This window comes from Apium graveolens, chromosome 5 (assembly GCF_009905375.1).
Source record: "Apium graveolens cultivar Ventura chromosome 5, ASM990537v1, whole genome shotgun sequence".
In the NCBI taxonomy this organism is placed as follows: Eukaryota; Viridiplantae; Streptophyta; class Magnoliopsida; order Apiales; family Apiaceae; genus Apium; species Apium graveolens.
In genome coordinates this window covers 151574981-151595690 of record NC_133651.1, presented here as the reverse complement: position 1 = coordinate 151595690, position 20710 = coordinate 151574981, and the positions used below count along the sequence as shown (strand labels likewise).

The 20710-nt window shown below is 37.9% G+C and overlaps 1 non-coding gene across 1 annotated transcript; it reads left to right on the top strand.

Annotated features, from left to right (window-relative positions):
* Nucleotides 1-19550: 19550 nt before the first annotated feature.
* LOC141663464 (small nucleolar RNA R71) lies at nucleotides 19551-19657 on the top strand. Its single transcript, XR_012551533.1, has one exon. It is a non-coding gene; the product is annotated as a small nucleolar RNA R71 (small nucleolar RNA).
* Nucleotides 19658-20710: the final 1053 nt, after the last annotated feature.

Below are 20710 nucleotides of genomic sequence, written 5' to 3'. Positions count from 1 at the left end.
AACCGGGTCTACCGGACCGAGACCTGGACCGGACCGGACATACCGAGTCCGGTCCCCGGTCCTCATAATTGAAAAAATCTGGTCTTCGGTCTGGTCCGGTCCAAGACCTGAAAAAATCTGGTCCAGGCCTGAATGGACCTGAATTCATATATATAACTATTTTACCTTTAATTCATGTCTTATAAGATCATATATAAATATTAAATATTCACCCATATCATATTTTATTGATCCAAGTTAATATATAATAAATTCATATAATAAAATAGATCGATACTACACTTTAAATTATTAAATTTCGTACTTCATGTAATAAAATATTGATATTCGTACTCTTAAAATTTTATATTTACTTTTAAAATAATAAAATGTGTACTTACTTTTAATTTTTTATTGATGTACCAAGTAACAGAAATTTTAATGTATATAAATTTGAAAAAAAAAATTAAAAAAATTATATAAATAACTTTTTTATGTAAATATTAATTAAACCGGTCCAAACCGGTCCGGACCCGGTCCAATCCGGGTTTTTCCGATCCGGTCCTCGGTACTTAATTCTGAAAAAATCCGGTCTTCGATCCGGTCCGGGTCGGTCCGGTCCGGTTTTTGACCTTTGTGCAGCCCTACTCATACGCTTGCTCACACACACACAGCTACCTGCTATGGCACCTGGAAACCTACGACACGGTAGGGACCGCCAGGAACGCTCTGGCGAGCGGTGCGCCTAAGTCTGGCCATCTTCTGTCTTAACTGCCAGGGTTAGCAAAATATATGAGCAAAGAAGCTCAGCAAGTAACTATATAAACAGTTCTATAATGCAGTAACAATATCAATATCAACGTACGAGGCATTCTACTTTAAATATCTAGGTGGCAGATTTCTATTTCTGACTATTAAAGGGTTATGAAGAAAGATTTGGGCTTTCAGGAATCAAGACTCAAGATCGGATGAAAGTCGACATTCATCACAAATCATTAGCAGGACTTTGAAGTGTTTCGCAACATATGGAAACAAACCATCAAACTTTGAATCTTATCATCAACGTAAAGTGACAGGGTTCACAACATTACAATCAAAACGAAGACTCGAGTTGTTCCATTTCATTTCATTTCATCTTTTAAAGAATAAGGAGCAACTGCTCAAAGTATATAAATATATTCATCTTTATAGAATATAAGGGAACCCTTATTTGGAATATCCATCTTTAAATTATAATACAGGTGATTAGCCCGTACCGACCTATATCTGGTCGTTATGGTACCTATGACATTATAGCCTTATATTGGAGTAGCCCTGCTAGCCTCTTATGTGACTGGACTAGTCCCACTAGCCTCTTACGTCTCTATCCAATCCATCAGGAATTTGTTTGGAAAACCTTTGTATTGGAAAAAGGAAAAAAGTTAACTAATTCATTTTAACATTACCAAGAATGTGAAATCATTTGGACTCAATCAAGTCGAAAATCATTCTTAAGTTCAATTCAAGATTTCAAGTAAAGTGAACGGATAAAGCGTAAACAGGGATCAATCCAAAGGAACTGGATCAAATGATAAACAAGGTTAACTAATTTTAATTCAAAAGAGTTTCAACAATCAACTCATGACAGGGTTCACGGGTCAACGAATAATTTGGATTGATTAAGACATTAAGCAAAGAAGAATGTAAAAGTTCTTGTAGGGTTTACGGTATCATAAGATAACAAAAGAAATAATGCAATAATCAGGGTATGAATCAACAGGGTTACTATAAAGGATCGAACAGGGTCTGATATCAAATTGTCAAAAGAACAATATCAGGGTTTCTCAAAATCAATAACAGGTATATCACAATTGCAATAAAAAGCCTCTATTTAATATGGCATCAATAATTTCCTCTCTATAAACAATTCACAAGAGAAGGCAGAGTTACTTGCCTCAAATCGCTTTCCTGCTTTACTGAAACTGAACTGGTGCCACCTAGGATTCCTTTCCCTTTTCTATCCTCAATGCCTCCGCTATCCGGATCTACAATCCAAAACAGAATCCCTAATCAGCAACTTCTCGACACCCGACGTTTCTCAGAAAGCCTAATGATTACCCCATATCACGATAACACTTAACTCGTATACTCATGCATAATTATAGTATACTTACACAACACATAGCAAGTATATACTCGACCATATTCTCATAGCATAAAAAATAATATACTCGTATAGTCCAAATTTACAATTAATCATCGAATCACATAGTACGACCCAACGACATCACATAACACACTATACCTTAATACTCCAACCCTTTATATAACCTTATATCGAAATGATTCAACCTTTTCTTTTTAAACCCAAAATTTGAACCAAAATACATAGTAAACCAAACAAATAACTTGACAACCAAACAACTAAACAACTTATTCCTTTCTTTTTAACTCAAAAATTCGAACCAAAATAATGGAACCAAGCCAAGAAATCAACATGTAACCACTTATTGCCATCATGCATAATCTAGATTTTTATCCTAGCCTTATTAGGACTTAAACTAATTAAATGTGGCCATACCATCCATTCATACCACAAAATTCGAATCAAAACAAGGTCACAAGCAACAAGTTATCAAATCACAAATCTCATCAACCAATATACCTAGGACTCAACTTTCCTTTCTTCCCGAATCTGGTTAAACCTTTCCACGGAGATATTTTTAACAACACTTTGTCTCCGGGTTCGAGTAGCACATCCTTTCGGCTCTAGTCTGCATACTTTCTTTGTCGATCTTGAGCAGCTATCAGTCTTTTGCGAATCACTTCCACTTTCTCTTTCGTTTATTGCACTAATTCTGGGCCTAGCAGCTTACGCTCGCCAACTTCATCCCAATAGGTAGGGGATCTACATTTTCTTCCATACAACGCTTCATAGGGCGGTATATTGATACTCGCGTGATAACTGTTGTTGTAGGAAAACTCAATAAATGGTAAATGATCGTCCCAATTCCCTTCGAAATCCAATGTACAAGTTCTCAGCATATCCTCAATCGTTTGAATAGTCCTTTCGCGTTGTCCGTCTATCTGCGGATGATACGCGGTGCTCATTTTCAACTTCATTCCCAAATGATCATGAAATTGTCGCCAAAATATTGAGTTAAATCTCGGGTCTCTATCAGATACGGTAGACACTGGAACTCCATGGCGCATTACGATTTCATCCAAGTACAATTTGACCAACTTTTCCAATGAGAATCTTTCGTTGATAGGCAAGAAATACGTGGATTTTGTCAGTCGATCGACTATCACCCAAATCGTATCATGATTAGACTTAGTCTTTGGCAATCCTACCACGAAATCCATCGCAATATGCTCCTGTTTCCATTCGAGTATATCTAGTGGTTGAACCAATCCACTCGGTCGCTGATGTTCCGCCTTTACTCTTTGACACGTATAACATTTACTTATCCATTTCACGATTTTTTTTTCATGTTTGGCCACCAATAACTTTTTTTCAAATCCTTGTACATTTTCGTACTTCCAGGGTGAATCAAAAATTTCGAGTTATGCGCTTCGTGCAAAATCTCGTGCTTTAATTCCATAACGTTAGGAATCCAAATACGTGAGCCAACGCGATATATTCCTTTTTCGTCCTTTTGAGCTCTCACTTCTTCTCCTGTCAATTTTCCCTTTTCGTGATTCATCACTTGTTCTTGACAACATCGAATCTTTTCCAAGATTTCTGGATGAAATGCCATCGCATACATCGCTTAATTTGCAACTTCTGGAACTCGTACTTCTATTTCTAATTTTTCAAATTCCTTGATTAACTCTTCAGATGAAGTCAACACATTCAACCTTTCGTTGCGACTCAACGCATCCGCTACAACGTTCGCCTTCCCAGGATGATAGCTTATCGTATAGTCGTAATCCTTGATCAATTCCAACCATTTCATTTTCCTCATGTTTAGTTCTTTTTGCGTAAAGATATACTTTAAGCTCTTGTGATCCGTATAAATCTCACACTTTTCTCCGTATAAATAGTGCCTCCAAATCTTAAGAGCAAACATTATTGTTGCTAATTCCAAATCATGCGTAGGATACTTCTGTTCGTGGGACTTTAACTGCCTTAATGTATATGCTATTACCTTCCCGTGTTGCATTAGCAAACAACCTAGTCCTTTATACAAAGCATCGCTGTAGATGACAAACTCGCCTTTTTCATCAAGTAGAACCAATACTGGTGCGGTTACTACCTTTTTCTTTAGCTCTTGAAAACTTTCCTCGCACTTGTCTGTCCAAATAAACTTCTCGTTCTTCCTTGTCAACTTAGTCAATGGGACAGCGATCTTAGAAAAAATCTTGCACAAATATTCTATAATATCCTACTAGTCCGAGAAAACTTCTTACTTCCGTAGGAGTCTTTGGCCTATCCCAATTCATCACAGCTTCTACCTTTGCGGGATCAACTTTAATACCTTCATTGTTAACTACATGTCCAAGAAACTGAACTTCCTTTAGCCAAAATTCACACTTATAAAACTTCGCGTATAACTTCTCTTTTCTTAAAATTCCCAAAGAGATTCTCAAATGTTCCATATGTTCGGCTTCCGTCTTGGAGTATATCAAGATATCATCAATAAACACTATTACGAACTTGTCTAGATATTGCTTGAACACTCTATTCATGAGGTCCATAAATGCAGCTGGCGCATTCGTCAAACCGAACGCCATTACCAAGAATTCATAATGCCCGTATCTTGTTCGAAAAACCGTCTTGGATATATCGTTCGCTTTAATCTTTAGTTGATGATGCCCAGATCTCAAATCAATCTTCGAGAAACAAGTAGCTCCTTTTAAGTAATCAAATAAATCATCGATTCACGATATAGGGTACTTATTCTTAATCATCAACTTATTCAACTCATGATAATCGATACACATACTCATAATTCCATCTTTCTTTTTTACGAATAGCACTGGTGCACCCCACGGGGATACACTTGGGCGAATTACTCCTTTGTCTAACAATTCTTGTAATTGCGTCGCTAATTCCTTCATCTCGATAGGCGCCATTCGATAGGGAGCTTTCGAAACTGGTGTTAGGCACAAAGCATGCGCTAAATAAATCATGCAAGTACACGCGTTCGCAAGTAATATAGAATGATTTCTAGTTCGTTCCCACAGAGACTCTGATTAATTATATCTAATTAACACTTACTCACCAATGTATGATTATTCTTCAATGTCAAGACAATAAAAATTAAGGTTGATTAACTAATATTAACTACGAGAATTAAATACTTGATTTAACAATATTAAACACACATGAGATCATAACTTCATTACTACTTCATTCAATAGTCATTGTTATTGTAACACCCCCAAATCCGGGGTCGGGGATCCGGGTTGTCACGAGTTCCATTTCCCTTAATAACACCCAATCTTAATAATTAATCAACTATTTTGTACTGTGACCCCACCATAAACACACACACCACAAGTTATAGTCTCAGAGATGAATATCCAAAAATAATCACAAGTCGTTTTATTCCACAATTATATGCCTATACACCTTAAAAGGGTTTCTGAATAAATTTACATTTCTTTGCCATTATTACAATTCATAAATATACATAATCTGGTTCATCAATAGTTGAAAACCTAGCCTATTGGTAGCTCCTACCTCAGCTACGGCGGCATCAATGCTTCCAGAAAACCGCGGAACATTTTCTAACCGCTTGTGAATTGGAAGCTTGGTCCTGTTCATCTTGTCTAGCTGATGTTGTGTGATGAAAGAAGAAAGTAAGGGTGAGCAACAAGCCCACCAAAATAATATGTATAATGATTTACAATATATGAGCATTCTCATAGTACTCATGAAAGTCTTGGTCAAGAAGAAATGAACCAAGTTTGATATCTTACCGCAACCAAGTCGCAAAATATTCAGTATATATGTACATATATACTTTTCACAATCTTTGAAATCCTCTGACATGTATAATATACACAGAGTTCCCGTTTATAACTGTATAAAATATCGTTGCAAGGTGATCTCATATATCTAACCTTGTCTCAACATTTTTCCGAAAATCTTTGACATGCACAAGATAATCATTTACTAGATATAAGTTTAAAAGATGAGTTACAAGATACTCCAATATACTTATATCCGAATACTACTTGAACTACCACCGTTCAAGATATAATGAGCTTTCAATAGTTCATCACATAGATGAGACTACAAGATAAGATTTGAATAGATTAAATCTTTGAAGTATTATTGAATGAAATGAAGTTATGATATACTTCATTAAGTCCCGATATATATATATCCACATATATATCTCTTTATACATTTCCTGAAAACCTCTGTCATGTAAAGTATGAACAGAGTTTGTAACATCCAATGAATTTTTGGAAAGGAAAAGAATTGTGGCATAAACCCAGTATCTTGCTGATCAGGCAAAGATACCAATAAGTAACCTTTTCTACTGTAGATGGATGAATTCCTCGCCGGTCATCACCCTGGTCGCATTCGGACCTCGCGCTAGACCATTACCCGGCCACTCATGCGTGGATGGACTGTTACCCAGCCACTTACACCTTCATAGACCGTACCCCGGCCTGTCGCTTATGCCGACTCAATCAGATGGACTTACTTCCCGAACATTGGGCAAGTAATCAAATTGATGTCTCAAAAGAGCAACCACGTTGCGAATATAAAATACACCACAGAGCCGGATTCCTCAGGTTTTGAGCGAGTATTTAAATCCCTTGAAAGGAAGATCTTATATATAAAAATGAGTTTTGGGATCCGCTCTAACTTTTAAAAATCACTTTGAAGACTCGAAAACATTTTTAAGAATGTTTGGAGTAATGCTGATTTAATAAAATAAATCAGTCCCAATATATTAGAAAATATCTGGATATTATTATTTAAATAATATTCCCATAAGGATAATCCTTATAAAAATAATTTGAAGTAGAAGTTGTAAAACTTATACTTGAAATGAGTATTAAATAACCAAAGATATACTTATACAAAAGTACTATCTTTGTTTGAATAATAAAAAATAAGTTTGATTATCGACGCCTTATTCTTTAATAAAATAAAGAATATATTTCAGTAAATAATCGGAGTCATAGGTCCTCAAATGAATATTCAAATAATATTTAATAAATAATATAAAATGAGTCATAAGTCCTCGAATGAATATTCAAGTAATATTCCTTAAATAATGTAAAGTGAGTCATAAGTCCTCGAATGAATATTCAAGTAACATTCATTAAATAATATAAAGTTATCGAATAAACCTTATTCGATTAATAGTTTTTAAAAACCATATCAATATATATATATATATAAATATATATATATATATATCATATACTCGGGAACATCTACTCCCGGTTTTAGAAAAGGGTTCACCTTTGGGTCCCCTATACTCAGGGTATACGCAACTACTGCTTATCTCTAGCATAGGTATTATGCAACTAATAAGCATTTGAACCAACAGATATATAAATCAAGAATACGAAACATGCATGCATATATACCATATCACATGCTCCAATATATCGCAAGAATTTGCTAATAACAAATATGCATTTATCACAAGATCATGCATATACACATATACATCACAACAACAAAGTTATACGGGTAGAAAACTTGCTTGAGCGAATGGGGGTGGTAAAAGGCCTGGGATGAGTCTGGTAACCTATAAACAACATATAAGTTGGAATTAAACCAAAGCCGCTTAAGAATCTAGACTTTAACCAATTAGACTCTAACGCTTGCTTTTGCGCTTAACGATTCACTTACGTCGCTCGAGTACCCTCGGCTCCACCATTTTTAATAAATTAACCATTATGAGTTTTAAGGCGATTCTTTCGCGAGTGTCTTACCAACTGCCTATTACACTTTACATAAATGTTTCATACTCCAATTAGTCCTTTAAGGTCTTTAACCTATGTTTCAAAGTAAGGTGAGGGGTAATGGTTCGTTCGCGAAACGTTGTTACTTAAAACAGCCGTTTCTCCTAAACCGTACATCGGAATCAAACAAACCACATATCAAAACGAAGCTCGTAACATGAAATATCTAATCATGGCAATGGTCAAAACCTAGCAGGGATTTCTCAGGTCCTAATGTTAAGAACAAAACAGCCTAAAGTAAATCGGACATTACGACGGCTATATTTACGCGATTTCCCAAATTTAAAACACTCCAATTCAACCCACAATCAATCCACAATCACAACCCAATCAAAACTCCATCCATGCTACATCATAACAGCCCCAACAACTCAAAATCAACAATTTATACTTATTCTTAAACTTGAATTTAACTACACTTAAGTTCATTAATCAACAATCCAAGAACTACCACTCCAAAAACTTCATAAAATCAACTAATCTCTACATTTACAACTAGCAAACCTCTCATGAATTATAAAAACAAAACTAAACCTAATTACTCAAATAAAGTTAGGGTTTGGAGAGGTTATACCTTCCTTGGAGAGTGGAGAATCAAGAGAATGGCTTGGAATCACCCTTAAAGTCCTTATCCAAGCTTAATCTAAACAAAACTTCAAGAACAAAAAATTTAGTTCTTGAAAAACACTATTCACCATCTTCTTCCATGATTTTTAGGAAGAGATTGTGGATGATTTAGGAGCTCAAACTTATAGGATATTCATAACTATGCATAAGGAGTCTTAGATAATTACCTTGTAATTTAACAAAGCTTGGAACTATGATTTTGACTTTCTTGCTTTGGAAAAGAAGAAGAAGCCGAGAGCAAGGTGAAGAAAATGAAATGATCTTTGTGTTTTGGGTGAAATGATTGTTGGTTGGTTGTTTTTAGCTTGATTTTGGTTAATTACCTTTTTAACCATGAACTTTGTGTGGTTTTAAATCAACCACACCTCCTTCCCCCTTATGTCATGCTTATGTCACCTTGTTATGTCATCATCCCTTACTTGCCCTCTTCTCATTGGTTTGATGACATCATCCCCTCTAATCTCTTTGATTAGCTTTTAATTATTTGGCTAATGACCGCTGATCTGTTATACGGTTCGCTTAACTTTCATTTTCGTTTATCGTTTGAGGGATCATACCCGGGATCTTATTACTTCGGTTTCCTTAACCTTTCTCAATACATTATTTTCCTTTTTATGATCCTCTCTTATAATCCTTGAATTTAAATCCTTTTTATTCTGTTACCTTATACTCAATTCTTTCTGTATCTGGTAGATTTCTGGGAAAAATCAAAGTGTCCGGATTTGGATTCTGACGATCTTTACATACACTTATATGCCACATAGAGTACTAATAATATCCCTGAAGATCAATAAAAGAACCCCTACATAGTGTGGCATGAAAAGTTTTCTTATTCAGCAAAACACTATTCATAAGAGTTTCAAAAATTCCAAAATTTGGGGTTATTACAGTTATTACCCTTAGCATGTAATGGTGATAATATTAATCGAACACACGAAACTGATAGACGCCAACTTTCGTTGTACGAATACCATTCTACCAAGCATCCACAATTAAGATAGAAGTTGAATAGGCATCAATTATGTTGAGACCCTATATGTCTACAGAATTTGACAATATAACGATTTAAGCGCAAATTATTCATTATGATTACACAGGGCAAGTAAAACGGTTAGAGTTATCCACTATTCATGCATACAATACACGAACCTATGCTAGCATGGCAAGTTTTAAATCTCAAGATTCACTGTCGCTTCACAAGAGATTAACAGGCTATTTGTTAGGCACAAAACATGCGCTAATAATTCACGCAAGTATACGCGTTCACAAGTAATATAGGATGATTTCTAGTTCGTTCCCACAGAGACTCTGACTAATTATGTTCAATTAACACTCACTCACCAATGTATGTTTACTTCTCAATGTCAAGACAATAACACTTAAGGTTGATTAACTAATTATTAACTACAATTAACTATGAGAATAACACACTTAAACTATTACTTGAATTAACATTATTAAACACACATGAGATCATAACTTCATTACTACTTCCTTCAATAGTCATTGTTATTACCCTTAGCATGTAACAGTGATGATATTAATCGAACAACACGAAACTGATAAAAGCCAACTTTTATTGTACTAGTACCATTCTACCAAATATCCACAATTAAGATAGAAGTTGAATATGCATCAATTATGTTGAGACCCTATATGTCTACAGAATTTGACAACATAACGATTTAAGCGCAAGTTATTCATTATGATTACACAGGGCAAGTAAAACGGTTAGAGTTACCCACTAATCATGCATACACATACATGAACCTATGCTAGCATGGCAAGTTCTAAATTTCAAGATTCACTGTCGCTTCACAAGATATTAATAGGCTATCTTATATGTTCGTGACGCACATAAGACGAATAAGCACAACCTATGCTAGATATCATACAATCATCACAGACCAAGGTATTAAACAATTAACTAGAGAAACCCATAGTAAATCCGCTATGACCCCATGATCATGATTAGCCCATGATAGAACTCATCATCACCATGGGTTCATATGAAAACATGATAATAACACGACAATATAAACTAATAAAATACTTATTAAAACCAGAGTACGTTACAAGAGTAAATAGGTTCAAAGTAAAGAATACTAGCATCCACTATTACAACGAATAAAAGAATCATAAGAAATCGTATGCTTCATCTTCTTCGTTGTGGTGTGCTAAAACGGTCTTCTTAATCTTCTCTCCTTGCTCCTTGCTTGTTACTTCATATCGTGAAATGTCTCTGAAGATTACTTATATAGAAGTCCACAAGAATCAGTCATCTCAGAAGTCCACTTGAACACGAATTATAAAAAGCAGAATTAAAAATCTCGACCCCAGGCGGCCGCCCCAGCTTCCCAGGCGGGCGCCTCAGCTTCTAAGCGGCCGCCCCAGATCTTTAGGCGGGCGCTTGGGACACTTCTGGAAAATTCTTCGTTCTGGACCTGATTTTGCCGATTTCTTCGCATAACTTCACGCAACCGATTCCAAGTACTTCCCTAGGCTTATTTTTATGAATTCTTCCTACATACGCAAGTTATACCCTGAAATGCAAAAACACTAGAAAAATGCATCAAATACACAAAAAACTTGATTTCAAGACATCAATTCAAGCCATATAAGACGTTCTAAGTGGTATAAAATGCCACTTGTCACTATCTTACATGTTCGTGACGCACATAAGATGAATAAGCACAACCTATGCTAGATATCATACAATCACCACATACCAAGGTATTAAACAATTAACTAAAGAAATCCATAGTAAATTCGTTAGGATCCCATGATCATGATTAACCCATAATAGAACTCATCGTCACCATGGGTTCATATGAAAGCATGATAATAACACAACGATATAAACTAATAAAAATACTTAATAAATAATGAAGTACATCACAAGAGTATTAAGGTTCAAAGCATAAAGAAAACTAGCATCCACTGTTATAACGAATTAAAAGAATCACAAGATAAACGTATGATTCCTCTTCTTCGTTGTTGCGTGCTAAAACGGTCTTTTCAGTCTTCTTGCCTCCGCTCTCGGTTATCTTCTATGAAGAAAATGTCTTCCCAAAAGGTTTATATAGTAACCCAAAAGAACCAGCGTCCGCAGAAGTCCAATCGTAATAGAATTATAAAATCCAGATTCTGAAAACCCGCACCCAGGCGGCCGCCTCCTTCTTCCAGGCGGGCGCCTGCTACTAGAAGGTCACCTGCTCCCATCAGGAGGGCGCCTGCATCAGTTCTGGAAAATTCTTATTTTTTCTGAATTCTTCGCACATCAACACGGGACTTATTCCAAGCACTTAATCTTATTTTGATGAAATCCACCTATCTAAGCAAGTTATACCCTGAAATGCAAAAACACTTAAAAACGCGTCAAATACACAAAATACTCGAGTTTAAAATACCAATTCAAGCCGTTATGAGACGCTCTAAGTGGTATAAAATGCCACTTATCACACCCCCAAACTTAAATCGATGCTTGTCTTCAAGCAACACAGACTCAAACTCAGAATAAAACATGCATGAATGCAAACTATATGAATGCAACGATCCCCATCGCGATGACTAAACCAACCAACACATGACATATCAACAAATGCAATTAGGAGACTAAAGATCAATCAAATCATGCAAGCTAACATACAACTAGAAACGTGGTGTGTGCGAATGCTTACAGATATGCTTCGAAACTAGATCAATCACTATAACTTAATTATCCTCAAGGCAATCACAACCTTATACGAAGAATATATTCTAGACACAAAATGACTTATAACACTTCAAGATTATTGGAGTTTATTACGGAATCATGCTTTTATTCAACACATAAATAAATGCTTATTTGGTCGTGCAATGAGTGAGGTCCACAAAAGACTTATGCAATGGTACCCATTTAGCGAGCGTTAGGTTAGCGGATCCCAGACTATAAAAGCCTTAGATCACTAGGCACAAAGTCCCCTAAGAACTTAATAACTCGAACACCAAAAAGCTCACTCGTGATCAATTGTGCATTAACCATTTTTTTCTTTTTTTTTCTCTTTTTTTTTCAATTTCTGAGCAAGTGCGTTTTGCTCCATCTTGCTCAACCCTAGACTACTCGTATACAATACGAGCCTGCTACTAGCCATTTGACGCCTAGCCACACCTAGCAATGAATTCCAATTTTTTCCAATTTTTATCTTTTCATGTCTTTTATCATTAAGAGCCTATCATGCATTCTAAGCATAAGCAATAGATTAACCTCAAAAACCATCAAACCCTGACAACAATCTAGTCTTTAAGCATACTCTAAGACTTAGTGAAATTACAAGTGTTTCTAGCATGCATGCCAACCTAACAAGATTCAACATCACTCTAACGCTATCACTACACTCGCATCAATATCACATATTAATCAGTAAAGTAACACAAAGGGATCATGGTATATGCATGAGCTATATGACATGATAAATAAAGCTATAAAATAAAAAAAACTATATAAAAAAAACTATATGGAAAAAATATGCAACTATATGAACTAAACTAAAATGCAAATGCAACTACATGACACACACATAAATATGTTCCTTAACTACCACCCCCAAACTTAAAATCTTCACTGTCCCCGGTGAAGGTAATAGAAAGGAACACAGGGTATACCTACTCAGAAGAATCATCATCATCATCATCACCCTCAGAGGGTGGAGTGTCAGGAGGTGGATAAGCAGAATCCTCACCATAAACGGGCCACTGGATGTCAGCTCCAAGGCCTCTAATTGCATTCCCAAGTGGTTAGGTGAGCTCCTGTACAAACCGACTCTACGACTCATACATCGCATCCATCATCCTGGAAAGCCTCCTGTACTGGACATCAGCCAATCCCGAACCATCTCCTCCCTGGGCTCTCGAAGGACCTGCCTCTCCCTGAGCCTGACTGGGCCTAGCCATGGTAGCACCAACTGCTGGAACTCCTCCTGGAATGTGATATCCCAAACCATGTGACTCGGGCTCTCCACCCGTCCACTTCTGCATCGCATTCAACGTTGATGAATCAATAGGAGCGGCCGGCATCTGCAGCTGCCCATAAGACGGCCACTGGACTCCACATGCCTTGCAAAGCTTAGTGACAATAGAGGCATACGGGATAGAATACTGCGACTTCCCCCTCAAAAACTTCAAAATCCCTTGGTAGATGTACTCACCAAGGTCCACATAATATTCCTCATTCAGAATTCCCCATAACAACCTAGCCCTCTCCACTGTAACCTCATATGCATGCACAGAAGGAAGAATATTAGCACACATAAATGCATTCCAAGCACGAGCATACCTGTTCATCACGATAATAGGGAAATTATGATACTCGTTGGTTCCCCTTTTGAACTTCCACACTGTGCCCGGCCAACAAAGAGTAGCAATAATCAAGTCCATATCAAAGTCCTCAGGGGACTTTTCATTCCAATTCTCCTCATGTGGTTTCCTCTATCGCTGCTCAATAACACGCGAATCACCTCGGGCTGATAATTAACAGTAAGCCCACGAACAACAGAAAACCCATTCTTATCAACCTTGGCGTTTGCATAGAACTCGCGAACGATACTCATCGGAACCGCCTCAGGTGACTCACAGAATATAATCCATCCTTTCTCAGCAATCATCGGTAACAAATCACCATCCCTCCCTGATGGCAAGAACCCCCTCTCCCTCATAATAGGCTTAGTCAGAAGCTTGGTGTACTCTTCTTCAGCAGCCCCATCCAACAATCGGGGCCTCGCAATAGTGTTCCTCGAAAAATCAGCAGTCGGAATGGTGCTGCTGCTCCCTACAGTTCGTGATCTCTTTGGGGCCATTAGAACTGAAAATAAGGGTTAAAGAGTAGTGTTTGGTGTGTAGGAGAGATTTTGTAGAGTTGAAAGTATATGTGATGTGTATGGAGAGGTTGTATGTATATATATAGCAAGATTAGGGTTTGAATTTGATTATGAGTGGGGATTGTGGCTAAGTATGGGGGGTAAAATCGTGGGTTAGTGGTGATATGCTGCTGTGGTTTTTGTTTTGTGTTTTTGTTTTTTTATAGGCTGAAAATGAATTTTTTAAAATTCAGGGGCGCAGGCGGTCGCCTGGCACCAGCAGGTGGGCGCCTACAAGGTCTCTGGAAAAAAATTTCTGCCAATATTTTTCTGATTTTTTTTTGGGTTTTTGGATAAAGTGCTAAATTCTAAGGTGTCCTATGGTCTCATATCTTGTGTTGCCTCCCAAGAAGCGCTTCTTTTACGTCATTAGCTTGACGTAGAGTAATGCGATCAAGATGACAATAAAACGACACTAACCACTTCACGATTTCCCGTATCCCCATAATAGTGCTTCAATCTTTGACCATTTACTTTGAATGCTTGGCCCAGATTGTTCTAAAAAATCTCCACCGCTCCATGTGGAAACACATTTTTTACGATAAATGGTTCAGACCACCTTGATTTTAACTTTCCAGGAAAAAGTCGGAGACGAGAGTTGAATAGAAGAACTTGTTGCCCCGACATGAATGACTTAGGCGATAGCTTCCTGTCATGCCACATTTTTACCTTTTCCTTATACATTTTGTTATTTTCGTACGCTTGAAGTCGAAATTCATCAAGTTTATTTAACTAAAGCATTCGCTTCTTCCCAACTACATCTAGATCAATGTTTAACTTCTTCAATGCCCAATAAGCCTTATTCTCAAACTCCGCAGTTAATGACATCCCTTACCATAGACAAGTTGAAACGGGGATATCCTAAGTGGAGTCTTGTATGCTGTTCTATAAGCCCAAACAGCTTCATCGAGCTTCAAAGACCAATCTTTCCTTGACAGACAAAGGACCTTCTCTAGAATGCGCTTGATCTCTCTATTAGACACTTCAGCTTGACCATTAGTTTGCGGATGATAGGCAGTAGCAATGCGATGATTCACATTATAGCGTTGCATCATAGAAGTGAACTTAAGATTGCAGAAATGCGACCCTTCATCACTTATGATAACTCGTGGCATTCCAAACATTGTGAATATCTGCTTATGAAGAAAACTCAACACTACCTTTGCATCATTAGTCGGTAGAGCTTTGACTTATACCCATTTCGAGACATAATCAACTGCCAGCAAGATGTACTGATTATTGCAGGACGAGATAAACGGTCTCATGAAATCGATTCCCCAAACATCGAAGACCTCAACTTCAAGCATCATATTTAAAGGCATCTCATCCTTTCTGGTAAAATTCCCAACTCTTTGGCAACGATCACACCTTAAAACGAACTGATGTGTATCCTTAAACAATGTAGGCCAGAAAAAACCTGCTTGAAGAATACGAGCTGCTTTCTTTTCACCACCATAATGTTCACCATAAACTGTGGAATGACAGTCTCGTAATATCCCTCCGTCTCACAGAATGGGATACATCTCCTGATGATCTGGTCAGCTCCTTGTCTAAACAAATATGGTTCATCCCACATGTACCACTTCACCTCATGCAGAAACTTCTTCTTTTGAGCCGCATTCATATTAGGAGGCATTATATTGCTAACAAGATAGTTCACAATGTCTGCGAACCATGGCTCTTCGTCTTGAATTGCGAACAACTGCTCATCCGAAAAAGATTCGTTAATCAATATCTTATCATGTGAAGTAGACTCGGGATTCTCCAATCTAGAGAGATGGTCATCTACTTGATTTTCAGTACCTTTTCGATCCTTTATCTCTAACTCGAATTCCTGTAGCAAGAGAACCCATCGAATAAGTCTAGGCTTCGAATCCTTCTTTGAGACCAGATAGCGGATGGCAGCGTGATCAGTGAACACTGTCACCTTTGTCCCAAGTAGATAAGATTGAAATTTTTCGAAACCAAAAACTATAGCCAAGAGCTCCTTCTCAGTAGTGGTGTAGTTCATTTGGGCTCCATTTAGCGTCTTACTAGCATAGTAGACCACATGAAAGATATTATTCCTTCGCTGTCCAAGAACTGCTCCCACTGGGTAATCACTTGCATCACACATCATCTCAAAAGGTTCTCTCCAATCAGGTGCCGTAATAACTGGTGTGGTGACTAAACTCTTCTTGAGAGTCTCGAATGCTGCCAAACATTCATCATCAAATTTGAAAGGCACATCTTTCTCGAGCAAGTTGCACAACGGCTTAGATATCTTAGAGAAGTCCTTGATGAAACGCCGTTCAAAACCCGCATGACCAAGAAAGCTACAGATTCCTTTCACAGAAATAGGTGGCGGAAGATTTTCAATGACGCCCACCTTGGCTTTATCCACCTTAAGACCTTTACTAGAGACCTTGTGCCCAAGAATGATGCCTTGATGCACCATGAAGTGACATTTTTCCCAATTGAGCACTAGATTGGTTTCCACACACCTTTTGAGCACCAAATGGAGATTATTCAAACATTTATCATACGAATGTCCAAAGACAGAGAAATTGTCCGTGAACACTTCGACATTATTTCCAATCATATCAGAGAAAATCGCCATCATGCATCTCTAAAAAGTGGCAGGTGCACCACATAAGCTAAAAGAAACTCTGCAAAAAGTAAACGTGCCAAATGGACAAGTGAAAATAGTCTTCTCTTGATCTTCTGGTGCAATGCAAATCTGATTGTATCCCGAATAGCCATCCAGAAGACAATAATACTCATGACCAGCCAACCTGTCAAGCATCTGATCAATAAATGGAAGAGGGAAGTGATCCTTCCTCGTGGCTTTATTCAACTTTCTGTAGTCCATGCATACCCTCCATCATGTGACTGTTCGAGTGGGGATGAGCTCGTTCTTCTCATTTGCTACCACAGTAATACCTCATTTCTTAGATACACATTGCACGGGGCTCACCCAAGAACTGTCAGAAATAGGATATATGATTCCTGCATCCAGCCACTTTAGAATTTCTTTCTTCACCACTTCTTTCATGATAGGATTAAGCCTTCGCTGTTGCTCAACAGTTGGCTTGCTACCTTCCTCTAGCAGAATTTTATGCATGCAGTACAAAGGGCTGATCCCTTTTATATTTGCTATAGTCCATTTGATGGCTGATTTGAATTCTCTCAAAATCCTCAAGAGCTTGTCCTCATCACTTCCTGAAAGGTCAGATGCAATAATAATGGGTAAAGTAGATGCATCACCTAAAAAAGCATACCCTCAAGTGTTCAGGCAATGGTTTAAACTCCAAAGTAGGTGCTTCCTCAATAGATGGTTTGAGCTTTCCCTCAGCATTCTTGAGATCAGTATTTCCCAGAGATTCAAATGGCATGTCTAGCTTTCGTTTCTAAGGAGAAGCATTCAGCTATTGTAACTGCTCATTGCCTTCGTCATCTTCACTGTCAAAATCCCCCAATAAGGCTTTTTCTAAGGCATCAGACCTTAGCACATGATCAACTTATGAAATAACTGCAGAATGAACCAAATACACCTTAAAGCACTCCTCATCTTCCGTAGGGAATTTCATCGCATTGAACACATTGAATGTCACATCTTGATTTTGCACCTTCATAGTGAGTTCACCTTTTTGCACATCTATCAAGGTATGGCCTGTAGCCAAGAAAGGACTTCCCAAGATTATGGGAATCTTCTTATCTTCCTCGAAATCTAGAATGACAAAATCTGCAGGAAAGATGAGCTTGTCCACTTTTACTAGCACGTCCTCCACGATGCCTCGTGGGTATGTAATCGAACGATCAGCCAATTGTAGAGACATGTAGGTGGGCTTCGGATCAGGCAAATTCAGCTTTTTGAAGATAGACAACGGCTTCAGATTGATGCTTACTCCCAAATCGCAAAGGCACCTGTCAAATGACAACTTTCCAATGGTGCAAGGAATGGTGAAGCTACCTGGATCCTTAAGCTTTGGAGGTAACTTTTGTTGCAGCACAACACTGCACTCTTCCGTCAGAGCAACAGTATCAAGATCATCCAGTTTCACCTTCCTTGAAAGAATACCTTTCATGAATTTCGCATAACTAGGCATTTGCTCCAGAGCCTCAGCGAAAGGTATGTTAATGTGAAGTTTCTTGAACACCTCCAGAAACTTACCAAATTACTTATCCAGCATTTGTTTTTGCAATCACTTAGGAAAAGGTGGTGGAGGATAGAGCTGTTTCTCCCCTGTATTACCCTCAGGCAAAGTGTGTTCAACAGTAGTCTTCCTTGGTTCCCCCTCTTTCTCCTTTTGCTTTTCTTCTTCATCAACAACTTCAACTTCTCCATCTTTTGCTTTTTCAGCATCAGCGACTTTTCTAGACCTTAAGGTGACAGCTTTGACTTGCTCTTTAGCTTCCTTCCTGCCTGGCACTTCGGTATTGCTGGGAAGTGTGCCAGGTTGATGATTGAGCAAGGCATTGGCTATTTGTCCAATTTGATTTTCCAAGGTCTTGATCGAAACAGCCTGACTTTTGCACAACAGCTTTAACTCCTCAAAATCAACACTAGAAGGTGGAGCAACACCTCCTTGTTGAGGATATGATTTCCTTTCAGCAAATTGCTGAGGTTACTGGAATCCAGGTGGATTAAACTGTTTACTTGTAGCTTGCTGATAGGGTTGCTGAACATCAGTCTGATTATTGCTCCAGCTGAGATTGGGATGATTTCTGTTATTAGGATGATAAGTAGCGGGCACAGGCTGTTGCGGTCGCTGAAATTTTTTCACATACTGAACAGATTCATTAACAAGAGAACACTGATCCGTAGCATGAGAGCCTGCACAAAGCTCACAGACACTAGCTATTTGATTTACTTCATAGTTGGCTAAAGAATCAACCTTCATAGACAGCACCTGAAGCTGCGCTGCAATAGCTGCAGCTGCATCAACTTTCAGAATACCTGATACCTTCCCAGGAATCATCCTTTGAGTTGGATTTTGATACTCGATTGCAGCCATAGTTTCAATGAGATTATAGGCCTCGATATAGCTTTTGGCCCACAAGGCGCCTCCAGAAGCTGCATCGAGCATGGGCCGAGATTGGGCCCCCAAACTATTGTAGAAACCAGTGATCACTATCCAGTCAGGCATACCATGATGTGGACACTTTCTCAACATCTCCTTGTAGCGCTCCCAAGCTTCACACATAGATTCTCCTTATTGCTGTGCAAACTGAGTAAGAGCACTCCTCATAGCTGCAGCCTTGGCCATTGGATAGAACTTCACCAGAAACTTTTGCCCAAGATCTTCCCAAGTAGTGATGGACCCAACTGGTAAAGAATGTAACCAGTCCTTAGCTTTATCCCTCAGAGAGAATGGGAAAAGCCTCAACTTAATAGCCTCATTAGTAACACCATTATATTTGAAAGTACTATAGATCTCGACAAAATTCCCGAGATGCATGTTGGGGTCTTCAGTCACAGCACCTCCAAAAGAAACAGAATTCTGCACCATCTGAATAGTGCCCGACTTGATTTCAAAAGTATTGGCCTGAATAGCCGGATGAATGATGCTTGACTGAATGTCATCAATTTTAGGCCGAGAAAAGTCCATAAGAGCTGGATAAGCTTGAACTATACGATCACCCATTGTTTCAGGTTCTTTCTTTTCACTCTCTTTATCCGAATCTTCAAAAACTATCTTCTCCGGAAAGTCAAGAGCTGTATCGGTCTCCTCATCTTTATCTAGATTCCTCTTGTGAGTGCGAGAACGTGTTTGCATAAATGCTCGCTAGAGTACCTGAAACACAACCGGAAGCAGTAAGTAACAAGTCTCAATCAATGAATCCTAATGACCACTGATGGCAAGTACATAAACTAAACAAATTAACACCGAGTCCCCGTCAGCGGCGCCAAAAACTTGTTAGGCACAAAGCATGCGCTAAATAAATCATGCAAGTATACGCGTTCGCATGTAATATAGAATGATTTCTAGTTCGTTCCCACAGAGACTCTGATTAATTATATCTAACTAACACTTACTCACCAATGTATGATTATTCTTCAATGTCAAAACAATAACAATTAAGATTGATTAACTAATATTAACTACGAGAATTAAACACTTAATTTAACAATATTAAACACACATGAGATCATAACTTCATTACTACTTCATTCAATAGTCATTGTTATTACCCTTAGCATGTAATGGTGATGATATTAATCGAACACATGAAACTGATAGATGCCAACTTTCATTGTACAAATACCATTCTACCAAGCATCCACAATTAAGATAGAAGTTGAA